General features: G+C 50.3%; 1 protein-coding gene across 5 annotated transcripts in view; it reads right to left on the reverse strand.

Annotated features, from left to right (window-relative positions):
* The window catches only part of TSPAN18 (tetraspanin 18), a 203,408-nt gene that overhangs the window by 59,944 nt on the left and 123,470 nt on the right, over positions 1-19,994 (reverse strand). For all 5 annotated transcript variants that reach the window (XM_031653531.1, XM_021925865.2, XM_021925859.2 and 2 more), the window contains exon 3: positions 10,879-11,019. The gene's annotated coding sequence lies outside the window, so the exon portion shown is untranslated. The remainder of the gene's footprint in view (positions 1-10,878; positions 11,020-19,994) is intronic.

The raw sequence follows: 19,994 nt of genomic DNA on the forward strand, positions 1-19,994 counted from the left end.
CCAAATTCATATATAGAAATCCTCACCCCCAATGTGATGATATTTGGAGGTGGGAGGTAATTAGGTCATGAGGATGGAGCCCTCATGAATAAGATTAGTGCCCTTATAAGAAGAGACAGGAGAGCTTGCTTCTTTCTCTGCCACATGAAGATGCAAGGAGAAGATGGCCTTCACCGAGAACCCTACCATTCTGGCACTCTGACTTAGACTTCCAGTCTCTAGAATCTTAAGAAATAAATATTTGTTGTTTAATCCACCTAGTCTATGGTATTTTGTTATAATAGCCCAAACTGCGAATGACAGACAGCAAAAGTAAAACTCCAGTTCCCTCCAGTCTCAAGCAGCTGTGAAATACAAAAGAACTGTCAGTTAAGAGTCCCTGGAAACTCTTCCCTACCAGCTCTGCCCATCAATTCCTGCTTATCTTTCAAGTCCTAACTCAGACATACTCTAGGAAGTCCTCCTTGCTTCCTTCCTCCTCTCCAGTCTCTATGCCACTCCACTCTCAGGTTGGTGATCTGTGTGAGTCTACTCAGCAAAACTAGAAACAATGAGTAGAAGTTACTAACATAAGAAGACAGAGTGAACCCCAATACGAAGATGAGTAGTCCCCCAGCAGAGTCGAATGTAATGACATCTTTAACAGCTGAAATGTGGTGCAGGTGTTAAACCATGTATTTGAAATCGCAGAGACGTGAGGTTTAAATCCAGCCATCCTCTGTGTGACCTTGGGTAAGTGACTCAACCTCTCTGAGCTACAATTTCCTGAGCTGTAAAATGATTCCATCTCAAAGGATAAAACCAAAGATCAAATGACACCAGTAGGACTGGTACTCTATGCGATCAGGATCTAAGAATTTCCCGTGGTCTCCAGGAAGTAGTGAGCTGCTGACGCTAGGTGTATTAAAGCAGATGTCAGAGTGGTTTCAATGTGGAGATTGGTACAGAGGATTTCTTTCTTGCACTGAAGTAAAAATTGCACTCAGGGGCCTCGATGAGCTCTTTCAACTCTTAAAAAGAAAAACACACACCTCTGCCTTGGCCTTAGCTGGCTGCGGAGAGACGGGCATATCGTTGAGCAGACACTGTCTCCACTCACCTCCACATAAGACATATGAGTACATTTACATGAAATGTCCAGAAAAGGTAAATCTACAGATACACAGAATAGACTGGTGGTGGCCTTGGGCTGGGGTGGGAACAGGGACTGATGGCGAATGTGTGCCACATTTCTTTGGGGAATGATGGAAATATTCTAAAATTAGATTGTGGTGATGGTTGCAAAACTTTGTAAAGTTAACACAGACTATAGAATCATATCCTTAAAACAGGCAAATGTTATGGTGTGTAAATTATACCTTTATAAAACTGTTTAAAAAATAAAATAGGAACAAGAGCAAAACAGGACTGTAGAAAGGTATGGTAGGGGGCAAGGCCTATGCCCTGTGGGAAGTGTGGTACTGCGGGCTGAGGCCTGAGGTCATAAGGTCGGAAGTCACTGCCAGTTTCAGGGACCACCTCTCCACCTGAGCCGTTCCACTGGTGCTTTCTTGTTATTTCCTGTGGGAGTCGAGGCAATGCGGCCTGCCCGCCCACCCCGACCTCATTAAAACCCTGACACAAAGCCTGATAATGTGAGGAGGGTGGGCCTGGGGTTCTGACAGGGCCCTGGGAGGAGACTCTGTGAGGGAAGGAGGCCTCCAGAGAGATTGAGCCTTCTAGAAGCCTTTGAACACTGGGCCCGTGTGACAGCTCAGGGCATCCTGTGGTCTGAGGCCTCTGAGTTAGGATAAAAGCCATGGAGGGGGCCTGGCCATGTCTCTAAGGCACTGCGGTTCCATCAAAGGGAGGAGCAGGCAGCACCAATCATATCCTGGCATCAGCTACGTGCCAGGGAGAAGCTGACATTTATCCTGCTGATACTATTGGATGTGGGACATGTACATTTGCTGAGAAGACTGTCTGGGCTCAGCTTCTATGCCCTGTGGAGAGATCTGACTCGTTCCTGGTTGTACAGTTAACTGGTTTTAACCTCTCCACGAGCGAGAAGTGGATATTTACCAAACCCATTTTAGACTAAAGGAAACCAGAGCTCTAGAAGGTAAGTCACTTGCCTGTGGTCACAGAGCAAGCAGCAGGGACAGGATTTAAACCCAAGGCCTTTACAAAGCAGGGGAATGACTTTTTTCAAAGCAGTCTGAACACCACTCTCTTGGTTGGTAGTGAGCTCCCCGTCGCTACAGGTATGTAAGCAGAAGCTGAATGAGCACTTCTCAAGGAGTCGAAACTGATGACTTTAAAATCCGTCCCGGCCCAGTCTGCGAGGCCACACATCCTTGCTGATCACTTCTTTCAAGAGTTAAATCTATACTAAGAGTAAAGCAGAAAAAAGGGCCTGAGCCCTCCTGAGGGAGGAGACCTAATGGGCAGAGCCTGGCTGGCAATCCCTCAGCCAGAACCACAGCTCCTCCAAGCGCTCACCACAAATCAGCAGTGACTGCGGGTTGGGGCTAACGTGATCCTTAACTACACACAGACCAGAGCCGGCATCACCTGGCTCCAAGCGACTGCCCTTTAAACTAACACCAGCAGTGGGTGCACTGGAAGCAGGAGCTGCCAAACTCAAAGGATGTAGAGTCCCCATCTGACCCTCCAGCCAGCGGCTTATTTCAGACCTGCCTCACTTTCTGCCCCAGGTGTGGGGGATCCACCTTCCCTCTCTCCAGTTCTGCCCGCCCCAAGGAGTCAGGACCCTGGTTGTGGTTTGCAAGTTTTCTCCTCCCGGCCAGTGGCTGGACTCACTGTAGGATGAGCTCATTGGAAGCTCCTTTCCCTGATCCTGGGAGAGGTGAGCCCGCATTCCCTAAGCTGTGCCCACCTGGGCCTAGGAAAGCAGCAAGGAAGGCTGGGGTCTCTAAGGAAGGGGTTCTGCTCCCTCCTCTCCATGGGGCTCCCCACGCCAGTACTGAGGTGGGGAGGCCAGGTGCCCTTCACACCCACGCCCACAGCCCGGCTCCCACCTCAGGCCCCGACAGGATCCTCTCCTGGTCTCCTCCCAGCTCCACACTCAGGGGTGTCTGGGTTAGCTCTTGCACGTCCAGGTGCCTCCATTCCAGGCCTAGCACCCAGATGTGCAGATGGTATTTTATTTCACTCTATCCCCAAAAAGATAAAGGGGAGCATGCAGAGATGAATTACAGTGCCTGGCAGGGACTGAAGGCTTCCAAGGCACTCAGACGGAGAGTGATGACAGATGGCCACCTGGGCTCCAGCCTCCAACTGAGTCCCCTGAGGGAAGGATCTAGTAACAGGGCAGAACTCCTGCATGACCAGGGTATCCATGCTGCATCCGGCCTCCTTTTTCTCCATCTCCCCACAGGCTCAGCTCTGCCCTTAGAAGCCAGCCTGTCACCAGCTGGAGGCCTTGCAATGACTACAACTGAGTCTATTCACCCTCAACCATTATCCCACCTCCCTGCCATCTTCTCAGGGCATCACCTGTCTTCCTCCTCTGCATAAACCCTTTCATGGCTCCCCAGTGCTCCTGGGGAAAAGCCCAAACTCAGCACAAGAGGCCTATCTCATATCCCTTCCCCTCCCCTACTTCCTCTGCTCACTCCACCCAGTGGCACCACTTGTAGCTCCTTGAATGCTTCTGCTCTGTCATGCCCCAGGGACTTTGCATGTGCTAATCCCTCTGCCAGGAATCTACTCTCTCTGGACTCACACACAGACTCCTTTGTCCCCCTTTAAAACATTCATAAACCAGTCGGGTGTGGTGGCTCATGCCTGTAATCCCAGCACTTTGGGAGGCTGAGGAGGGTGGATCACCTGAGGTCAGGAGTTTGAGACTACCCTGGTCAACATGGTGAAACCCCGTCTCTACTAAAAATACACAAATTAGCCAGGTCTGGTGGTGTACGCCTGTAGTGCCAGCTACTCAGGAGGCTGAGGCAGGAGAATTACTTGAACTGGGGAGGTGGAGGTTGCAGTGAGCCGAGATCGGGCCACTGTACTCCAGCCTGGGTGACAGAGCAAGACTCCGTCTCAAAAAAAAAAAAAAAATCATAAACCAAGCCTTCTCCAGTACCTCCCCCTTCCCCAGCATGCATCACCTGGTCCATGGGCTGATGCATCAAAGTGCATTAGACAGACTGCTGCCTGCTGTTGCCTCAGGGTCCCTCAAACTTGAGCTTCCATCAGAATCTCCTGGAGGGCTTGTCAAAACCCAGGTTTGCTGGGCCTTTGCACTCCCAAGTTTCTGATTCATGAGGGTCTGGGATGGAGGTCTGAAAATCTGCATATCCGAGTTCCCAGGAGATGCTGGTGATGCTGGTCTGAGGAGCATCCTTGAGAACTGCTATTTAAACCCTAAGCAACTTGAGGTTGGTCTTTTATTATTTTTTACCTCCAGCCTCTGAAAGAATCTGCTTTAAGGTTGGTGCTCAATCAATACTTGAATGAAAGGTATTGATGCATTTGTTGCAACCAGTGGGAGTGACAGGATATGTCTTGAGACATTTTTTTCCCCAATGTGTTCACTCTGCAGTGGGTATTCTCTCTTCTTTCCCAAGATGGCGGCCAAGTCTTTGGGTTCTAAGCCTTGGGGGTGGCTGGTTTCCCAGGCCAGTCAGAACAGTGGCTGGGTTTAGGAAGACAGCTTAGGCTGAAGCCCATGAAGGTGGCTGCGGTGTGAGTGTGCAGAGGAGAGCGGCAGAGGCAGCAGGCTTGAGGGGAGGGGTGGAGAGCGAGTCTCTGGAGATCAGCCAGATTGGTGGGATCCAAAAGCTACGAGCTCAGGTGCCTTGCTCCAGGAATGGCTCTCCCAAGAGATGATCAGACTGTGATGGGGGGGATCCTGAGATGCCAGAGAATGGCTGGGAGACTGAACACCAAAGCTCATGGCTTGGAGTTGCAACCAAAGACCACAGCTGTGCCCTGGTTGGCACAGAAATAGCTGCTGCCTGCCTGGCCTCATGAGACCCTGAGATTGGCAAAGCAGCCTGTCTGCGGGGCCCCTGTGCAGGCTCAAGTCCCGCAGCCTTTCCCAGATGTTTCAGATCACATAAGGCCACCAAGCCTCCTATGTGATCCTAGGTGGTAAAAATCCACTCCCCAACATAATTGGGATTGAATGTCTTTCAAATGCATGGAGGGAGCTGAGGGCAGATTAAATCAGATTTAGAGAAGTAAAGGCAGATGGCACACCTTGTACCTGCTGCAAGTCCATTTAGCACCAACGATGTGCTGGGCCCCGTGCCAGTCCTGCTGGAGCCTAATGCCAATTGTGTTCACTTGGACCTGGGCCTCTACCCGAGTGTGGCAGCAGAGGGCACAGCTGGGAGTGCAGACTGTCAGAAGGTGAGCAGGAACAAACGATTGTGCTGCCGGGGTCACAGACGCTGGAGCTGGACTGAGCCCTGGGGCACTGTGACAGAATAGGGGCCCCTGGCAGGTGGCCATCCACATTGTTTGTGAGCCTGGCACTCCAAGCCTGGCCTGAATGTGGTTCGGCTCAGGCCACTCTCATCCCCAGGACTCTGAGACCCCATAGAGTGCTGGAGACCCCTGTGACTCAGAGCAAACAGTGCTGGGGAAGCCAGGCTGCCTACGGGACCTGACTGCTCCTGCTCCTGTTCCTGCTCCACTGAGGCCCCTTGGCACCAGCCTCAGGACTTTCAGCCTGGATGACAACTGGCTGCAACAGCCACCAGACTACTATCCCCTCCTGACTTCCTACCTGTCCCCTGCCCTTAAGGAGAGAAAAAAAAAAAGAAGAAAAGTTCTAGTCTTGAAGAACCCTGCATTCAGAGAGAATGTTACTAAGAAAAGGGACTGATGTGGTTGGCAGGTGGAGGGAAGAGGAATTTGCTTTTTAATTTAAATCCTTCCAGATCATTTGAATTTTTAAGAAGCCTATATTGCTTGTGTAATAATAACTTTTCAAAGTAATTTTTTTTGTCTTACAAATGCAAAGTAGTCTGGAAAAATCCGTGGGGGAGCAAGAAGATGCAACAAATAACTTAAGGGTGTTCATTAAATACACCATCATCATTTTCTTGAGCATTTACCATGTGCCCAGAGCTCTGCTACATGTTTTAACACTCATTATTTAATTTAAAGCTCATCACAGCCCTATGATGCCATTAGTGCCACCATTTTCTAGATGAGAGACGAAAATTTGAGAGAGACTCAATAACATGCCCAAGGTCACCCAGGAGCTGGAGCTTGCAAGCTCTGGTCCTTAAATCAGGATACACACCAGGCTGCCTCCCTGAAATCAAACTGAGAAAGCTGATCAGCTCAAAAGCCATTTGTTTTGAGTCCATTCCACTACTTGAAAATTCCTGATATTCCACGGGAGCCAAAATCAAATTGTCATGGAAAAACAAGCCAACAGATTGGTATCTCCAGCCACCCTGGCTGAGGCTGGGACCACATGGATTCTAGAAAATCCACTGTGATCCTTCCACCCATCCATCCATTCACCAACCCCTGGCTGATGCCCCACATGGCAGGCTCTGCTGGCTACCAGAGAGGGTGAGATACCCACAGCTACCAGGAGACCGCAAGGCAAACACAGGGGCAGACTGGACCCCTAGCCCCTTCCACGTGCAGGCTTGGCATCCTCCAGAAATAATCAAAACCCTTTGCAGTTCAGGATCCAAACAAGCATCAAAGGTGGGTGACAATGAAACAGGACCTTGCCATTGGCGCCCAGGGCAAGCCGATCTTCCCCCTGAAACACTTCAGTTTTCCTGATGCTGAACTGAGACTTGGCAATCCACCCCATCCTTTAGGTCCATGTGCAACACAGGACCAGTTCATTTTAGTGGATTCTCTGGCATTTCACCCAGGCCTTAGGCCCAAGATGGCAAGGGAGGGTTGAACAAAGCTTCAGATGCCATGGGAAGCCGGGGTGGGATTTCCCTCCAAGGCCTCAGCCTGAAGACCTGAGCTGCTGAGAGCAGGGACCCTGAGCATCCTATCCAATAGGACTCCACATGCCTCTCAGAGGCCCAGGCACAGCAAGTGCTCAATGAAGGGTTGGTGAATGAATGAATAAATGTGATTTTAGGTAAGGCAGCCCCAACCCCATCACTATTTGGAGATGGGAGGGGTGTAACGTCCCACCCCATCACCAAGTTTTCTTTTTTTTTTTTTCTGAGATGGAGTCTCACTCTGTCACACAGGCTGGAGTTCAGTGGTATGGTCTTGGCTCACTGCAACCTCCACCTCCCAAGTTCAAGCAATTCTCCCACCTCAGCCTCCCAAGTAGCTGGGACTACAGGTGAATACCACCACACCCAGCTAATTTTTGTATTTTTAGTAGAGACGGGGTTTCACTACGTTGGCCAGGCTGCTCTCGAACTCCTGACCTTGCGATCTGCCTGCCTCAGCCTCCCAAAATGCTGGGATTACAGGCGTGAGCCACCACACCTGGCCCCCATCACCAAGTTTTTTGGGACATGGACCAACAGGCACCTATACACTGAAGACTCCCACAGAGTTATATTAATACGATTGAAATATAAATAATAACAACACCAATAGCATCAGTACTACACTGAATGCTGATCCCTGGCAGGTGCTCTGTTAAGCACTTTCTGTCATTCAAGTATTTCCTTTCACCTTCACACAGTCTTATGAGAAGTGTACTATTATTATCCCTAACTTACATATAAGAATACTGAGGCTGTACCGCTGGCAGAGCTCAGATCCGAATCCAGGTCTGACATGGAATACAATGTCTCAAGCTGGAAGGAGCTTGATAAACTATAGGCCAGGAGGCTAAGGACATCAGTAGCACAGCCCGGACCCAAGTCTCCCAACTTCCAGCCCAGGGTCTGCCACTAGGGCGGCGGCCTGCAATGCTCTAAGTGAAAATGAGCCCTAAGCTCTGTAAAGTATCTCAGGAATGAGAGGATTAAGAACTCCCGGTCTTTGTGCAGCACCATCTCTTTGAAAGGGCCCTCCAAAACTCCCTTTTCCAGGGATGAAGAAGACAAAAGGAAAAGGGAGGAGCTACTAAACTCCCCACCCAAGCTGTAGTTGAAAGCAGCGTTGGAAGACAAGATGGCCCCAGGCCCAGCACGGCCAAGCCTGGAGGCCTGCAGGAAAGAAGGCTAACCGAGTTCATCTGGCTTCCTGCCTGGCACAATCTTTCAAGCCTCAGGGTCCCACTGTCAGGCCTTTGCTCTCACTGTGTCTTCCTCCCAAATGTCCTTTCTAGCGTCCTCACCTGGCCCATATCTAGGCTCAGCTCACAGGCCTTGCATCCCCTGATTTTACACCACCACTGTGCAGCGGTAACATCTCCTTCTGGCCTCTGAACCCCCAAGCCTTCTTTTCTATTTCTGCTCTGTACCCTCCCCTTCTTTACTTTGGATGTCTTGACTTTGATCGTCTCCCTTAGAGCTGGCCTCTGAGGTGCCTGTTGAGTGCATCTGAATGAATGAAGCATGCCTGGGAAGTGGAGCTTGTATGATTCGTTTTATGAACAGGTGCACACTCCAGGAGCAGGTCTGCATACAGATCTCTAACACTTGCCCTTCCTCCTCCCCAGGGCCATGACGAGTGGCACTTTACACCCTAAGTCCTAAAGGCTGAGAACAAAGTCATTCTGCTATTTCTGCTGCATCAGGCACAGGTGGGAACTTTACAAAATGGTGTAGAAAGTAACTGACTGACATATCTACCAAGCCAGCCCAGTTATGGTTTAGCACTGTGTGAGACATCAGGCGAGGGGCTGGGGGCAAGACACCCAGAGGAGAGTCCTGTCCTCAGGAGATCTCCCAGAGGAGAGGGCAGGGAACCCTGAGGACAGGGACCTTTGGGCTTTGCTCACCCTCAATCCCCAGCATCTAAAACAGCTCCTGGCACATGGTAGGCACTCAACAGCCATTGGCTGAATAAATGAATTAACACTCATTGACCCAGAGGTGCTGAGCTCACCATATAAGGCAGGGTGGTGCTAAGCACTGAGCTGGCTGCACGGTGAGTCAGAGCTTTGGAGCCCACAGGCGAGACACAGACCGAGAGAGACTGGGGGAGGGCCAAGAGGTTTGTGGTTGACCAAAACCAAGCGAAGGGCAGATCTGACAAAGTGCCTGGCCACAGCTGCCAGGGAGGCAGCATCACAAGCTGTGGTTTTCAGTATTTTTTCTGCAGAGGAATATTTGCTCAAATGAAATCACACATCTCACCCTAAATGCAGGACAGAGCTGCCACGGTGGAGGGCAGCGGGGCTGCCAGGCTGGCCTGGCCACGTGTACCCTCGTGCCCCCAGAGGCAGAGCTTCCACTCAACCAGTGGCCGTCCCCCTCTACTCGCCTGTCCCTCTAAGGGGCTTCGGAAAAGCAAGGCTGCGGCTGGTCTTCTGGGAAGGGGCCCATTTAGGGCAAATAAACCCTAAAGAGGCACAAGAAACTCCCCCAAGTCAAGCAGGAGTGGAGGTGGGGGGAAGAAGGAACAGGCCTTCCCCGCGAGTGGAGGTCTACTCAAGGCAGCCAGGAGCTGGGGTAGCTGAAATAGTGGGGCGGCCATCAGAGACTGCAGGGACTCTTTATGAGGACCTTCTGGAACAATCTTTTTGGAACGTGAAGTATGACTTGCAGATCCATCAGAGGCATGGGGGGTGTGTGTGTGTGTGTGTGAGAAAGTTGGGCTTTCAGATACTGGATTCACTAAAAAAGAGGCACTTAGAGAGAGGCCAACCTTGGTACCATAAATCACAGGAAGGACCCCAACTGGGGCACATGCGACCACCTGGGTGCTTTATTGCTCCCGCCCCTGACTCCCACCATGACACCAGTAGGAAAAATCTGCTGCTTTGTCTGCCCGGCATTCCTTTCTCCTTTTTCTAAAAACAATGCCTGGATTTTCCCTTGGAAGTCCATCCCCTCATGCATGCAGGCTGACTTCCCCAACCCACCACACCTACCACCCTCCGGCACAAACCCCCGCCCCCCTACACCCCCCCCCCCCCCCCCACACCCCCCCCACCCCCAGACTGACCCAGTCTGGCCAATCAGCATAGCTTATCCTCCAGGTTTCAGTGATTGCTCAGAGGTGGTCATGTGACCCAAGACCATCCAATAAGCCTTGACTTTGGGATTTTTGTTGGAACTCCTAGGAAAAAGAAGCTCTCCTTCCATTGGATTTGAAATGAGCAAGACGTCAGTCTGCAGCTGCACGTCCCTGCCCTGCTGCCTTATGGAGAGTGGCTGCCAAGGACTGAAACTCACAAGGAGGGAGGCAGAGGACACGGATGTAGTGAGACATGGTCCTAATAGCATCATTTGAGCCCTGGCTTCAGCCCTGCCTACCTTGAAACCAATAAATAGGCCCCATATCGACAATATATTAGAAACTAATAAAAAAGCTAATAAATGGCCTATCTTGCTTAATCCAGTTTGAGTGTTGGCTCCCAAATGATGCAGCATCTGACCTCAGTTCAGCTTTTGCCTTCTCACCACCCACTGCAGCCAACCTTTACTTCTGACCCACCACTGGTTCTTGCTTACCTGGGCAACAGCTCCACCCTTCCCCAGCTGAGCTTGAGGGGCATGGGCCAGCAACCTGGTAGGCTAGCGTGTACCTCAGCCTTCTCAGCTGTCTGGCCCCTCTGAGGGTTATCTTTTTGGCTAATCTAGTGAAACCCCAGCAACCTTGGCTCAGATCCACTCACACTATCTGCACCCCTTACACTCCTGCCCATGCACCTTTGGTGTGATGGGGGAGACAGACACTAATGCATGAAAGAGAATGAATGATAGAGAATGACAGGTGCCCTGCTGATGGTCACCCTTAGCAACAACAACAGCAACAACAAAAGTAGCGAAAATCCCCTTGCTGAACAAGCCTAAACTCCGTTACCTGGAGAGCCAGCGTTGAGACGTCTGCAAAAGGATTATGCCCGCGTCTCCAGAAATCAAATTCAAGGGGTTCCAGTTGCTTTGATGGTAGTATTAGAAGCTCAGCTCATCTGAAGCTTGACGCTGTCCAGGAGATGCTCACCTGTGAGAGGGAAGCAGAGGCAGCCGTGATTACCTGCCTGAGCTGAGGTCTCTTCTTTCTGTTTGAAGGGCTCTCCTGGCCCTGCAGGAGGCGAAGTCATAAAACCAAGACTGCAGGAGTCTGCAAGTGAGCATCAGCATTGGAGACTCAACATCTAGATCCGACTGAAGTAGCCTGGAAATAATTCTAAGACACAAAGGTATGCATGTGCCCGTGTATGCGTGTGCTGAGTAAAAACACATAAGCATCATAACCCCTGCATCTAGCACAGTTCCCCTTGCAGAAGGGAGAGGAGGTTCAGCAAATGTTTCATGATTTGCTTTGATGTAAAACATAATTTGTATGTCTGAGTGCAAGGCAACTCCATGAGTCCAAACAGATTGGAGAGAAGTTTCTTCCTCGTGTGAAAATGCATTCCTGGGATGCTCCATGCAGCCAGACCAATGGCCTCTTTTTACAAATAAGGAGACTGATACCCAGAGAGGGGCACGACTTGCTCAAAGTCACACAGCGAGTTGGTGGCAGAGCAAGGCCTAAACTCTGGGTCTCTCCTGACTCATGCTGAGGCCTCTCTCTGGGGCCATACCCTTCTCTGTAGCTGTCAGGCTGGAGCAGCCCCAGGAGCATAGCAGGAGCCTGTTGCATGCTGTGGCGGCGGACGGGGGAGGATGCTCACCACCTCTACTCAGTCTTGGGCCTCAGCAGACAAATGTTTCCTGGCTCTGCTCAAGCCCAGACAGAGAACAGGAAGTTGCCCACAGTGGCCAAGAGCATGGGTTTTGGAGGCAGGTGGACCTTGGCCACAGGCGCAACCTCTTTCCAGAAGAGGCAAGTCAGGTGTCCTCTCAGAGCTTCAGACTCTTCATTTGTAAAATGGGAATAATAATAGCATCTTTTCCTGAGGATTGCTGGGAATTAAAATGACTTTCATAAGTCTGTGAAGCCCACAGAGGAGCATTTGGCATCTAGAAATTGCTCAATAAATGTTAAGGAGGTGACGCAGAGGACAGTGCATGTGCATGTCAGGGGAGGTGGAACACCAGACTTGGGTTGCCTTGTGTTCCTGGCAAGCCTTTAGACAAACAGCATCTCTAAATTCCTCCAGATATTCCTCCGCTCTGCACCCACCTTCTCCCTTTTCTCTGCATCTCAGAGACCTGTGTGGGCCCCCAGATCAGCAAGCCTGCCCCTCTTCCTAGGCTGGGAACCTCCCATCTGCCTAAGGATCCCTTTACCCCCGTCACCAAGCACAGCCCACATTTCACCAGCCAGTAAAATGCAAATGTCATTAGCACTGTGCAAGCTGGTGAGCACGAATGTCACACCAGACGGTGTGAACTGGGGAGCGGGGGGAGGGTGCATTCCCCAGGAGGGGTGGCATTCCCAGCATTTTCCAAAAGGGCATGATAAAGAAATAAATAAACGGCTGCAGGAAAGAGGTGACGACAGAGATTGTTTCAGTAGCAGCATACATAGCCATGCCATCCTTGCGGGCTCACCAGGTCACCCATGGTTCCTGCTTCAGCCCACCCTGTCCCAGTCCCCACTCTGGGCCTCTCCTCCCCAGCATCTCCCACTCCTCTCTGTATCCCACCATCACACACTTGAAGAGGCTCATCTGGGGACCCCATCTATCTCCCCCATCTATCTCCATCTATCTCCCCCAACTTCCATGCTCCCTCCATCTATCTCCCCCAACTTCCATGCTCCCTCAAACTGGCTGAGAGAACCAGATCACCCACCTAACTAACAGATCCATGGAGGGGGGAGTCTTCACTCTGAGAAGGAGGTGACAGCTGTAGACCCGCAGGCAGGAGTCCTGGGTTCCAGTCCCAACACCACACTAACTTGCTGTGAACACTCAGGCACACCCTCACCTGCGTGGGGCCTCAGTTTCTCCATCTGTGAAAGGGGATCACGGACCCTCCGTCAGTCTGCCACCTCTCAGGCCAGCTTTGAAGCCTGTGCTTCTAATAACTCACGGGGACAGGAGCTTCTCCTCTAATTCCCCTGATAACACCCAAGGGCATGTGAAGGCTTCCTGGAGGAGGGGGCAGACATGGGTCTGCGGAGATGGCAGCAGAGTGCTGTGGGCCATGGGCCCAGGGTGAGCACAGGCATGGAGATACTCAGATGTGGGAGTGGGGGGCAGGCATTTGAGACCACAGGCCAAGGCTGCCTGTGGGAGCTGAGTAGAAATGAATATAAATGTCCCGTGGTCAGCGCTTTACATGTGTCCACCCATTTCATTCTAACAGTGCTATCATCCCCGTTTTATTGATAAGAAACTGAAGCCTGGAGAAGCTAGGTAACTTTCAGACACACAGCTGTGAAATAGACTGGATTTGAACCCCTATTTGCTTCACGAGCAGAAGCTCTTGATCACTATGGGATGCTGCCACCTAGACTGTTTAAAATAGAGCGTGAACTAGAGACATTCAGGAGGGCATGTGTCACCTATGTGTGTGCATGACTGTCGGCAGCATGTGGGGGTGGGCATGCATCTGTGTGGGGGGGGGGCAGGGATTCAGTGTGTGAACATGTGTCATTGTAAACGCACGTGTGTGTCATCCTCAAATAAAGTTCCTTTCCCAAGTCCAGGCCCAGAAATGCCAGTTGGGGAGGATACGGCTGAGTGGTGGATGGGGCTGGGAATGGACAGTCACAAGGCCCTGGTCATCCCACAGCAGCTCAGGAAGCCCAGCTCTGAGGGCTGTGAGCCAGGCCTGGCCCATGTCACCTATCTTCTGATCCTAGGCTCTTTGAGGCCAGGTCCTTCTCACTGAGGCCTGACCTGGCTTTTTCCTTGGCTCTGTCTCCTTCCCTCTCTAGCTACCTGCTCCAACCAGGGGAATACATCCCGTAGATCAAGTCTGGCGTAAACACAAGGCTGCTGCCAGCAGGTAGGGAAGCCAGTGAGCATCGCCATCCACGGGGGAAGTGGGGAGAGCACAGTTGTGGCACAGCCCGACTTGCATTCCACCCCTGGCTCCACTGCTAGACACCGGCTCTGTGGTCGAGGCAGGCAACCCACCCCTCTGAGCCTTGGTGAAACCTCACAGAGCAGCTGAGATGCCTATCTTAGGTCAAGTTCATGCAAACTGTAAAGTGCACTGACCACCAACAGAGTGGTAGTTCTAATCCCCATGATCAAGATAACCCAGGAAACAGCAGAGAGTTCCCCAGGGAGCCTTGACTGAGAATTCAGCAGATTCCTTTACCTAAGTCCCTCTTTCCCCACCTCTGGGCCTCAGTTTCCTCATCTGCAAAATCCTCAGGCTCAAAAACAGAGTGGCGTTCAGCCCCTGGGTGTCTCGTTTTCTTCACCATTATCCACAATGAACATCATAGCTGGAATTAATTTGCCAGAAACCAGAAGCCCATTCACGCCGCAGTAAAGCAAGTAAATGGCGCCCAGGACAAGGAAGTTTTATGGAAGAAGAGAGGAAAACAGTTTTGTTTGAGTCACTGATCAAGAAGAAATGCGACAATTCTTGGAAACAGAAGGAAGCATGCAGGGAGGGAGGGAGGAAGAGCTGTTGAAAGTAGGTAGAACTTGGACAGGTCTTTCCCGAAATTTGCATGGGGCTGGTCCTGAATTCAACAGAGAAGACAGGGAGTTCTGTTTCCTGGAGACCACGAGGAACATGAACATTCACTCATTTGGAAAGCATTAATTGAACACTTGCTATATACCTGAGATTCCAGGGGCACCAAGGATGAGAGAGGCACAGATTACACCTTCAAAGGGGCTATTCACTGTTATGGGCAACAGAGGACAATGCCTGTGGGTCTGTAGTTCCAGGTGGCTAAGGAGGGGTTCATCAAATCATTATGAATTCAGAGGAGTGAGAGCCCCCAGGGAAGGCTTCCTGGAGGAAGGAGAAGATCAGAATGTATGAAGATGTGGAAGGCACTATAGGCAGAGAGACCAGGGCAAACAAAGGCACAGGGGTACCCACATGTGGGTGGGTATTCAAGACCATGAGCCAAGCCCGCCTGTTGGGGCAGAGTGGGAAGTGAGACAGAAGTGGAAGGCAAGGGGTGGATGGTTAAGGTCCGTGAATGCCAGGCCAAGGATGATGAAATTTATCCACAGGCAATGGGGAGCCACTAAAGATCACAAGGCAGAAATGTGCTTCCGGGACATTAAAAGCAGCAAGAAGGCTGGGCACGGTGGCTCGTGCCTGTAATCCCAGTACTTATAGGAGGCTGAGGCAGGTAGATCATGAGGTCAGGAGATCAAGACCATCCTAGCTAACATGGTGAAACCCTGTCTCTACTAAAAATACAAAAAATTAGCCAGGCATGGTGGTACACACCTGGTAGTCTCAGCTACTCGGGAGACTGAGGCAGAAGAATCACTTGAACCCGGGAGACGGAGGTAGCAGTGAGCCGAGATCGTGCCACTGCACTCCAGCTTGGGTAACAGAGTGAGATTCTGTCTCAAAAATAAATAAATAAATAAATAAATAAATAAATAAATAAATAAAGATAAATAAAAGCAGCAAGAAGCCCAGGCAAGTGGAAACAGAAAACAAGAGGCTGGAAGGAGGATGGGCAGGGCCTGGTGGGGAGTGGGGTGGATGGGGATAAGGGGATGTTGGGGGAAGGTGGGTGGGTGGTGTGGGGGGATACTGAGTCTGACAGGCCGAGGGTAGGAAGACAGATGTGGGAGGGAAAATGTTGGCTGATTTAGATACTGTGAGGGTTAATTTTAGGTGTCAGCTTGACTCATACAGACATGTTGTGTTCGCATCCCAGCTCTGCCACTGTCACCAACTGTGTGGCCTCAGGCAAGTCATTTAACCTCTCTGGGCCTCAGTTTCCTCCCCTATAAAGTGGGGGGAAAAAATAAAGCCATTTCAGGAATGTGAGATTCAACCAGCTTATATATCAGAACCACTTTGAATATAGTAAGTGATTGTCGAATGCTTCCTTTTTAAAATTGATTACTTTTATTAACTAGTGATGCCTTTCCCCTACTACAAATAAAGACACTGAAGCTCAAGGTCAAATAACAGGCTACAGTTGGCTGTGCCAGGCCTCAAATCACAGAAGAAGCAAGTTATGAGCAAATAAACCTGAGATGACTCAGAAAAGAGTCTTGATGTTAAAATATTGTTAAAGAAAAAGGGTATTTTATGACTTTTGCACAGTGTGCTTATTAAACCCAAGCTATAAATGTGAACTAATAAGTAAAATGAGTTAAGTTAATGAAAAAACCACCTTCAGGATGAATCCATATTATCTAATGGCAGTCCATAAACATAAACATAACATTTTAAAATACAACAATGAATTGCAATGCCCAGCAGTTCAAGGAACCTGCAATTTCTCTGTCTGAAAAATAAAAGCTATTGATTTTCGCTGGGTTCTCATTGCTCATGAGTGAGTCTTTGGGAAGTCATAAAGGAAGGAATTATTTCCAATTGTTTACTCACTAAGGATCATATGTATTGAATTTAAATTGTCTCCGATTCCTAATTAGTACAAACCAAATTAGAATCTGAGTACAGCAGCGCTGCAAAGGCCCTTGGAGGCCTCCGAGCTCAGTTTTTCTTTGTTTTATAGACCAGGAAGCAGAGACAGAGAATGGGAGTGACTTGCTCAAGATCACACAGCAAGGGTAGGATGCAGGTGAGAAACAGGCTCCTGCACACAGGTCAGCATCCTGCTTTGGTCCCCACAGTGTCCAGGATCAGGTTATTAAATCCAGTCCTAATGGGTGTGCTGTGCTGGTACCGGGGCCTCAGCCCAAGTGGTTCCTACAATAAAAACTTTCTCCCAGCTGCTGGGGAAAAGGAATCTGCCCAAGCACGGACCCTCAAAGCCAAACACAGTCTCAGAGGGTGCAGGAAGGGACTGGTGCCAAGTTTGCAGTGAGTTCTAAGACATGACAGCACATTGCCACGTATGGAGCACTTGAGCCCCGTGCCAACCCAGCTTGGCTTGGCAGCCCTGCCAGACAGGAGACACCTGGGCCTCATGTTCTGTTCCGAGAGGGGCTGCAGGGTGGCATGGCCCCAGTCGTAGGTCAGTTCCTCCCAGTGTTCCAGGTGAGGCTGGGGAACAAAGTGCTCATTGTATGGTGGGGGAGGGAGAGGTCTCTAACTCAGTGAGGCTCTGTCAAACACACCCACATCACACACACACACACAAACACACACCGCCCAATGAGCAGAGACCAAGGAGCTCTGCGTGTGGCACGGGCGTGTGTGTATGTGTATAAATGTTCAGCCTCAGGCTGCACACGATTATCAAGCAGATGTTTAATTACTACCTGAGTGTAATTAATCAACACGATTAATACACAACCCATACCACATAATTACTTTGCAATTACACCAAAACGAAATATTTTATTGCCGACGGTTTGCTAATTACCCGGCCTTGCCAAAGGACAGGTATAATGGGCAGCAATTTTTCTTCCTTCCCTTCCTTCCTTTCCTCCCTCCCCTGCCCTCTCATTAATCTTCTGGGCTGATGTCCCCACCACACAGAACCAGGAGCCCCAGAGGGCTGCGGACTCCTCCTCGAGGTGCTGCTTCTGCACTCAGGTCAGTTTCCAAGTGAAGCCCTGGTCCTCCCCTCTCAGTGCTTCTGCTTGGAAATGCATGTCCGCTCCAGAAATAAAGACAGCCTCCTGCAGGCCTGTGAATGGAGAGGTGCGTGGGGTGGGGGTTACCTGCAGAAGCTCTGCAGGCAGCTGCCTGGAGTGGAATCCTGGCTCTACCAATTATTGGCTGGGTAATCTCTGTCAAGGTAACTGTGCCTCAGTTTCCCCATGTGTAAGATGAAGACAATGGCAGTTATCACCTGAGGGGATTCTTGTGAGTATTTAATACACCAAAAGCCATAAAGCACAGTGCCTGACACAGAGGAAGGCCTGTGTAGCAATTATTGTTATTATTGTCCCAGAAATGGCCCCTCCAGGAATGCTTCCAGTCATTCAGTCTCCCACTTATGGGCCTTCAAATTCCACTCTCTCTCCCCTGCCAAAACAACTCAGTCCCATCTACCCGGAAACATCTCCATAATGAGGCTCCTCCCTTCTCACCCCCTTCATGGACTCCACATCCCTAACCTGAGCTTTCATCCCCTGTCACCCAGTCCCCAGCTATAACCTCCACAGTCTCTCTGCTGCCCCTCCATTCCATCCTCCACCAGGCAGGAAGACAGATCTTCAGGAATGAAGCTTGGACCATGTCCCTCTCCTGCTCAAAAACCTTCTATAGCTCACCATTGCCTCTTCACCAAGGTGCTTCCCCACCTGCTGTTTTAGGCCCTGGAAGACCACCAATGCCCAAGTCCCTCCTTCATTTATTAGGGTGTCAGTATAGCACGAACACTTGATCTTTTGATGAAGCAATGAGCAATTGATCACGTGAATGGATGTTTTGGTAGATTTTAGATGCATCTCTGCCTTCCAAGTTGGAATGGCCCAGAGCATTTTTATAAGCCTGCATATTTCCCAAGAGTCTCCTGGGAGGTGAGGTTTATCTGTCATAGTTCATTTGCAGACCATCTTGGTTCCTTTCCCCTTCCCCTGATAAACATCCTGGCTGCATTTAGGAACAATTGATCTTTTAGGGCATAGTAACCCTATGCCCTCAGACACAGGGCCAGTGCATGGTCCACTTGAGAGGCAAGAATCAGGGACAGGACAATAGACTCTAGCACAGGTGGCACACACTGGAGAGAGAGCCACGGGGGTCACACACATGTGCGTGTATGCATAGTATGTACATGTTTGCACAAAGAAGGCCTCTGCAGCCACTCCTGAGTGTGAATTAACTCTTTCAGAAGCCAGCATATCAAGTAGCACACGAGTCATTCATTCAGTCACTCAATAAACGTAAGGGGCTGAGCTCTGGAGTCAGAGTGCTGGTATTGGAGTCCTGTCTCTACTTCTGACCAGCTGTGTGGCTTGGGGAAAATGCCTTAAATTATCTGGGCCTGAATTCTTATTTGTAAAATGGGGATAATCAGAGTTCCTACTGATAGGGTTGTTACTACACGTAACATTGCCATTGCCTCTTCACCAAGGCCTCTTTAATCAGGGCCTGGCACCAGAAAAGTGCCGATGTTATCTACTTTGTTGTTATAAATAAGAACAAATCCTGGGAACACAGAAACTTGGTGCCTAGAGCTGATCACGGCATACAGTACTCGACCAATGGTGGGTGAAATCCCTGCAGAGACATCACAATAGAAGGCAGTAAGTGATAGTCATCATTCATTCACTCAGCAAACACTCATTAACTTACTTAAGTATGTATAACTTACTATGTTAGGCACTGGGGGAGGGCACAGAAATTCTGGCACTGTCTCTGCAGTGAGCCTGAGTTAGCGATATGTTCCCAAATAGCTGAAGAAGACAGAGGCTGGGGAATGTTCCGAACCGCTGACTCTTGTATTCCCAGGGCCTGGAATGGCATGTCATACCTGGGCACTGAATGAATGGGTAACAGCGCTGTTGAAGATGGAGAAAGTAGCACCTGGACGGGTGGCTTAGCTGCAATGGGTGTTGGAGATGATGAAGAAAGGCGCTCTAAGCAGAAGACACAGCCAAGGCAATGGCGCAGGGGCCTCCATTTGCATGGCAGCTGTAGAAAGCAGCAGGCGGGCTGTGCTTTGGCAGAGGTATGAGAGGAGAGAGGAGAGGGAGGTAGACAGGGACCCAGCAGTGGGGGGCGGGGGGGCAAGAGTGCCTGGAGTAACAGGGACCCAGAGGAACTTCACGACAAGGGCAAAAGGGACCACTCTAGGTCCTGGGTTTTGTTTTTCCCCCTTGTCTGATGTTCCAACTTTGCTCTTGGGAACTCTGAAGCCCACTCTCCGGAAGCTGATGGAGACATTTCCGGGGAGCACTGATCTATTTCTCTCTACTGCGATTTGTATAAAACCTTCTGTTCAGCCAGAGGCCAGACCACAGAGAAAGTGCACAGGTCTTAGAGGGCAACCTCTAGGTG

The sequence above is a fragment of the Papio anubis genome, chromosome 12, assembly GCF_008728515.1.
Source record: "Papio anubis isolate 15944 chromosome 12, Panubis1.0, whole genome shotgun sequence".
Lineage (NCBI taxonomy): Eukaryota > Metazoa > Chordata > Mammalia > Primates > Cercopithecidae > Papio > Papio anubis.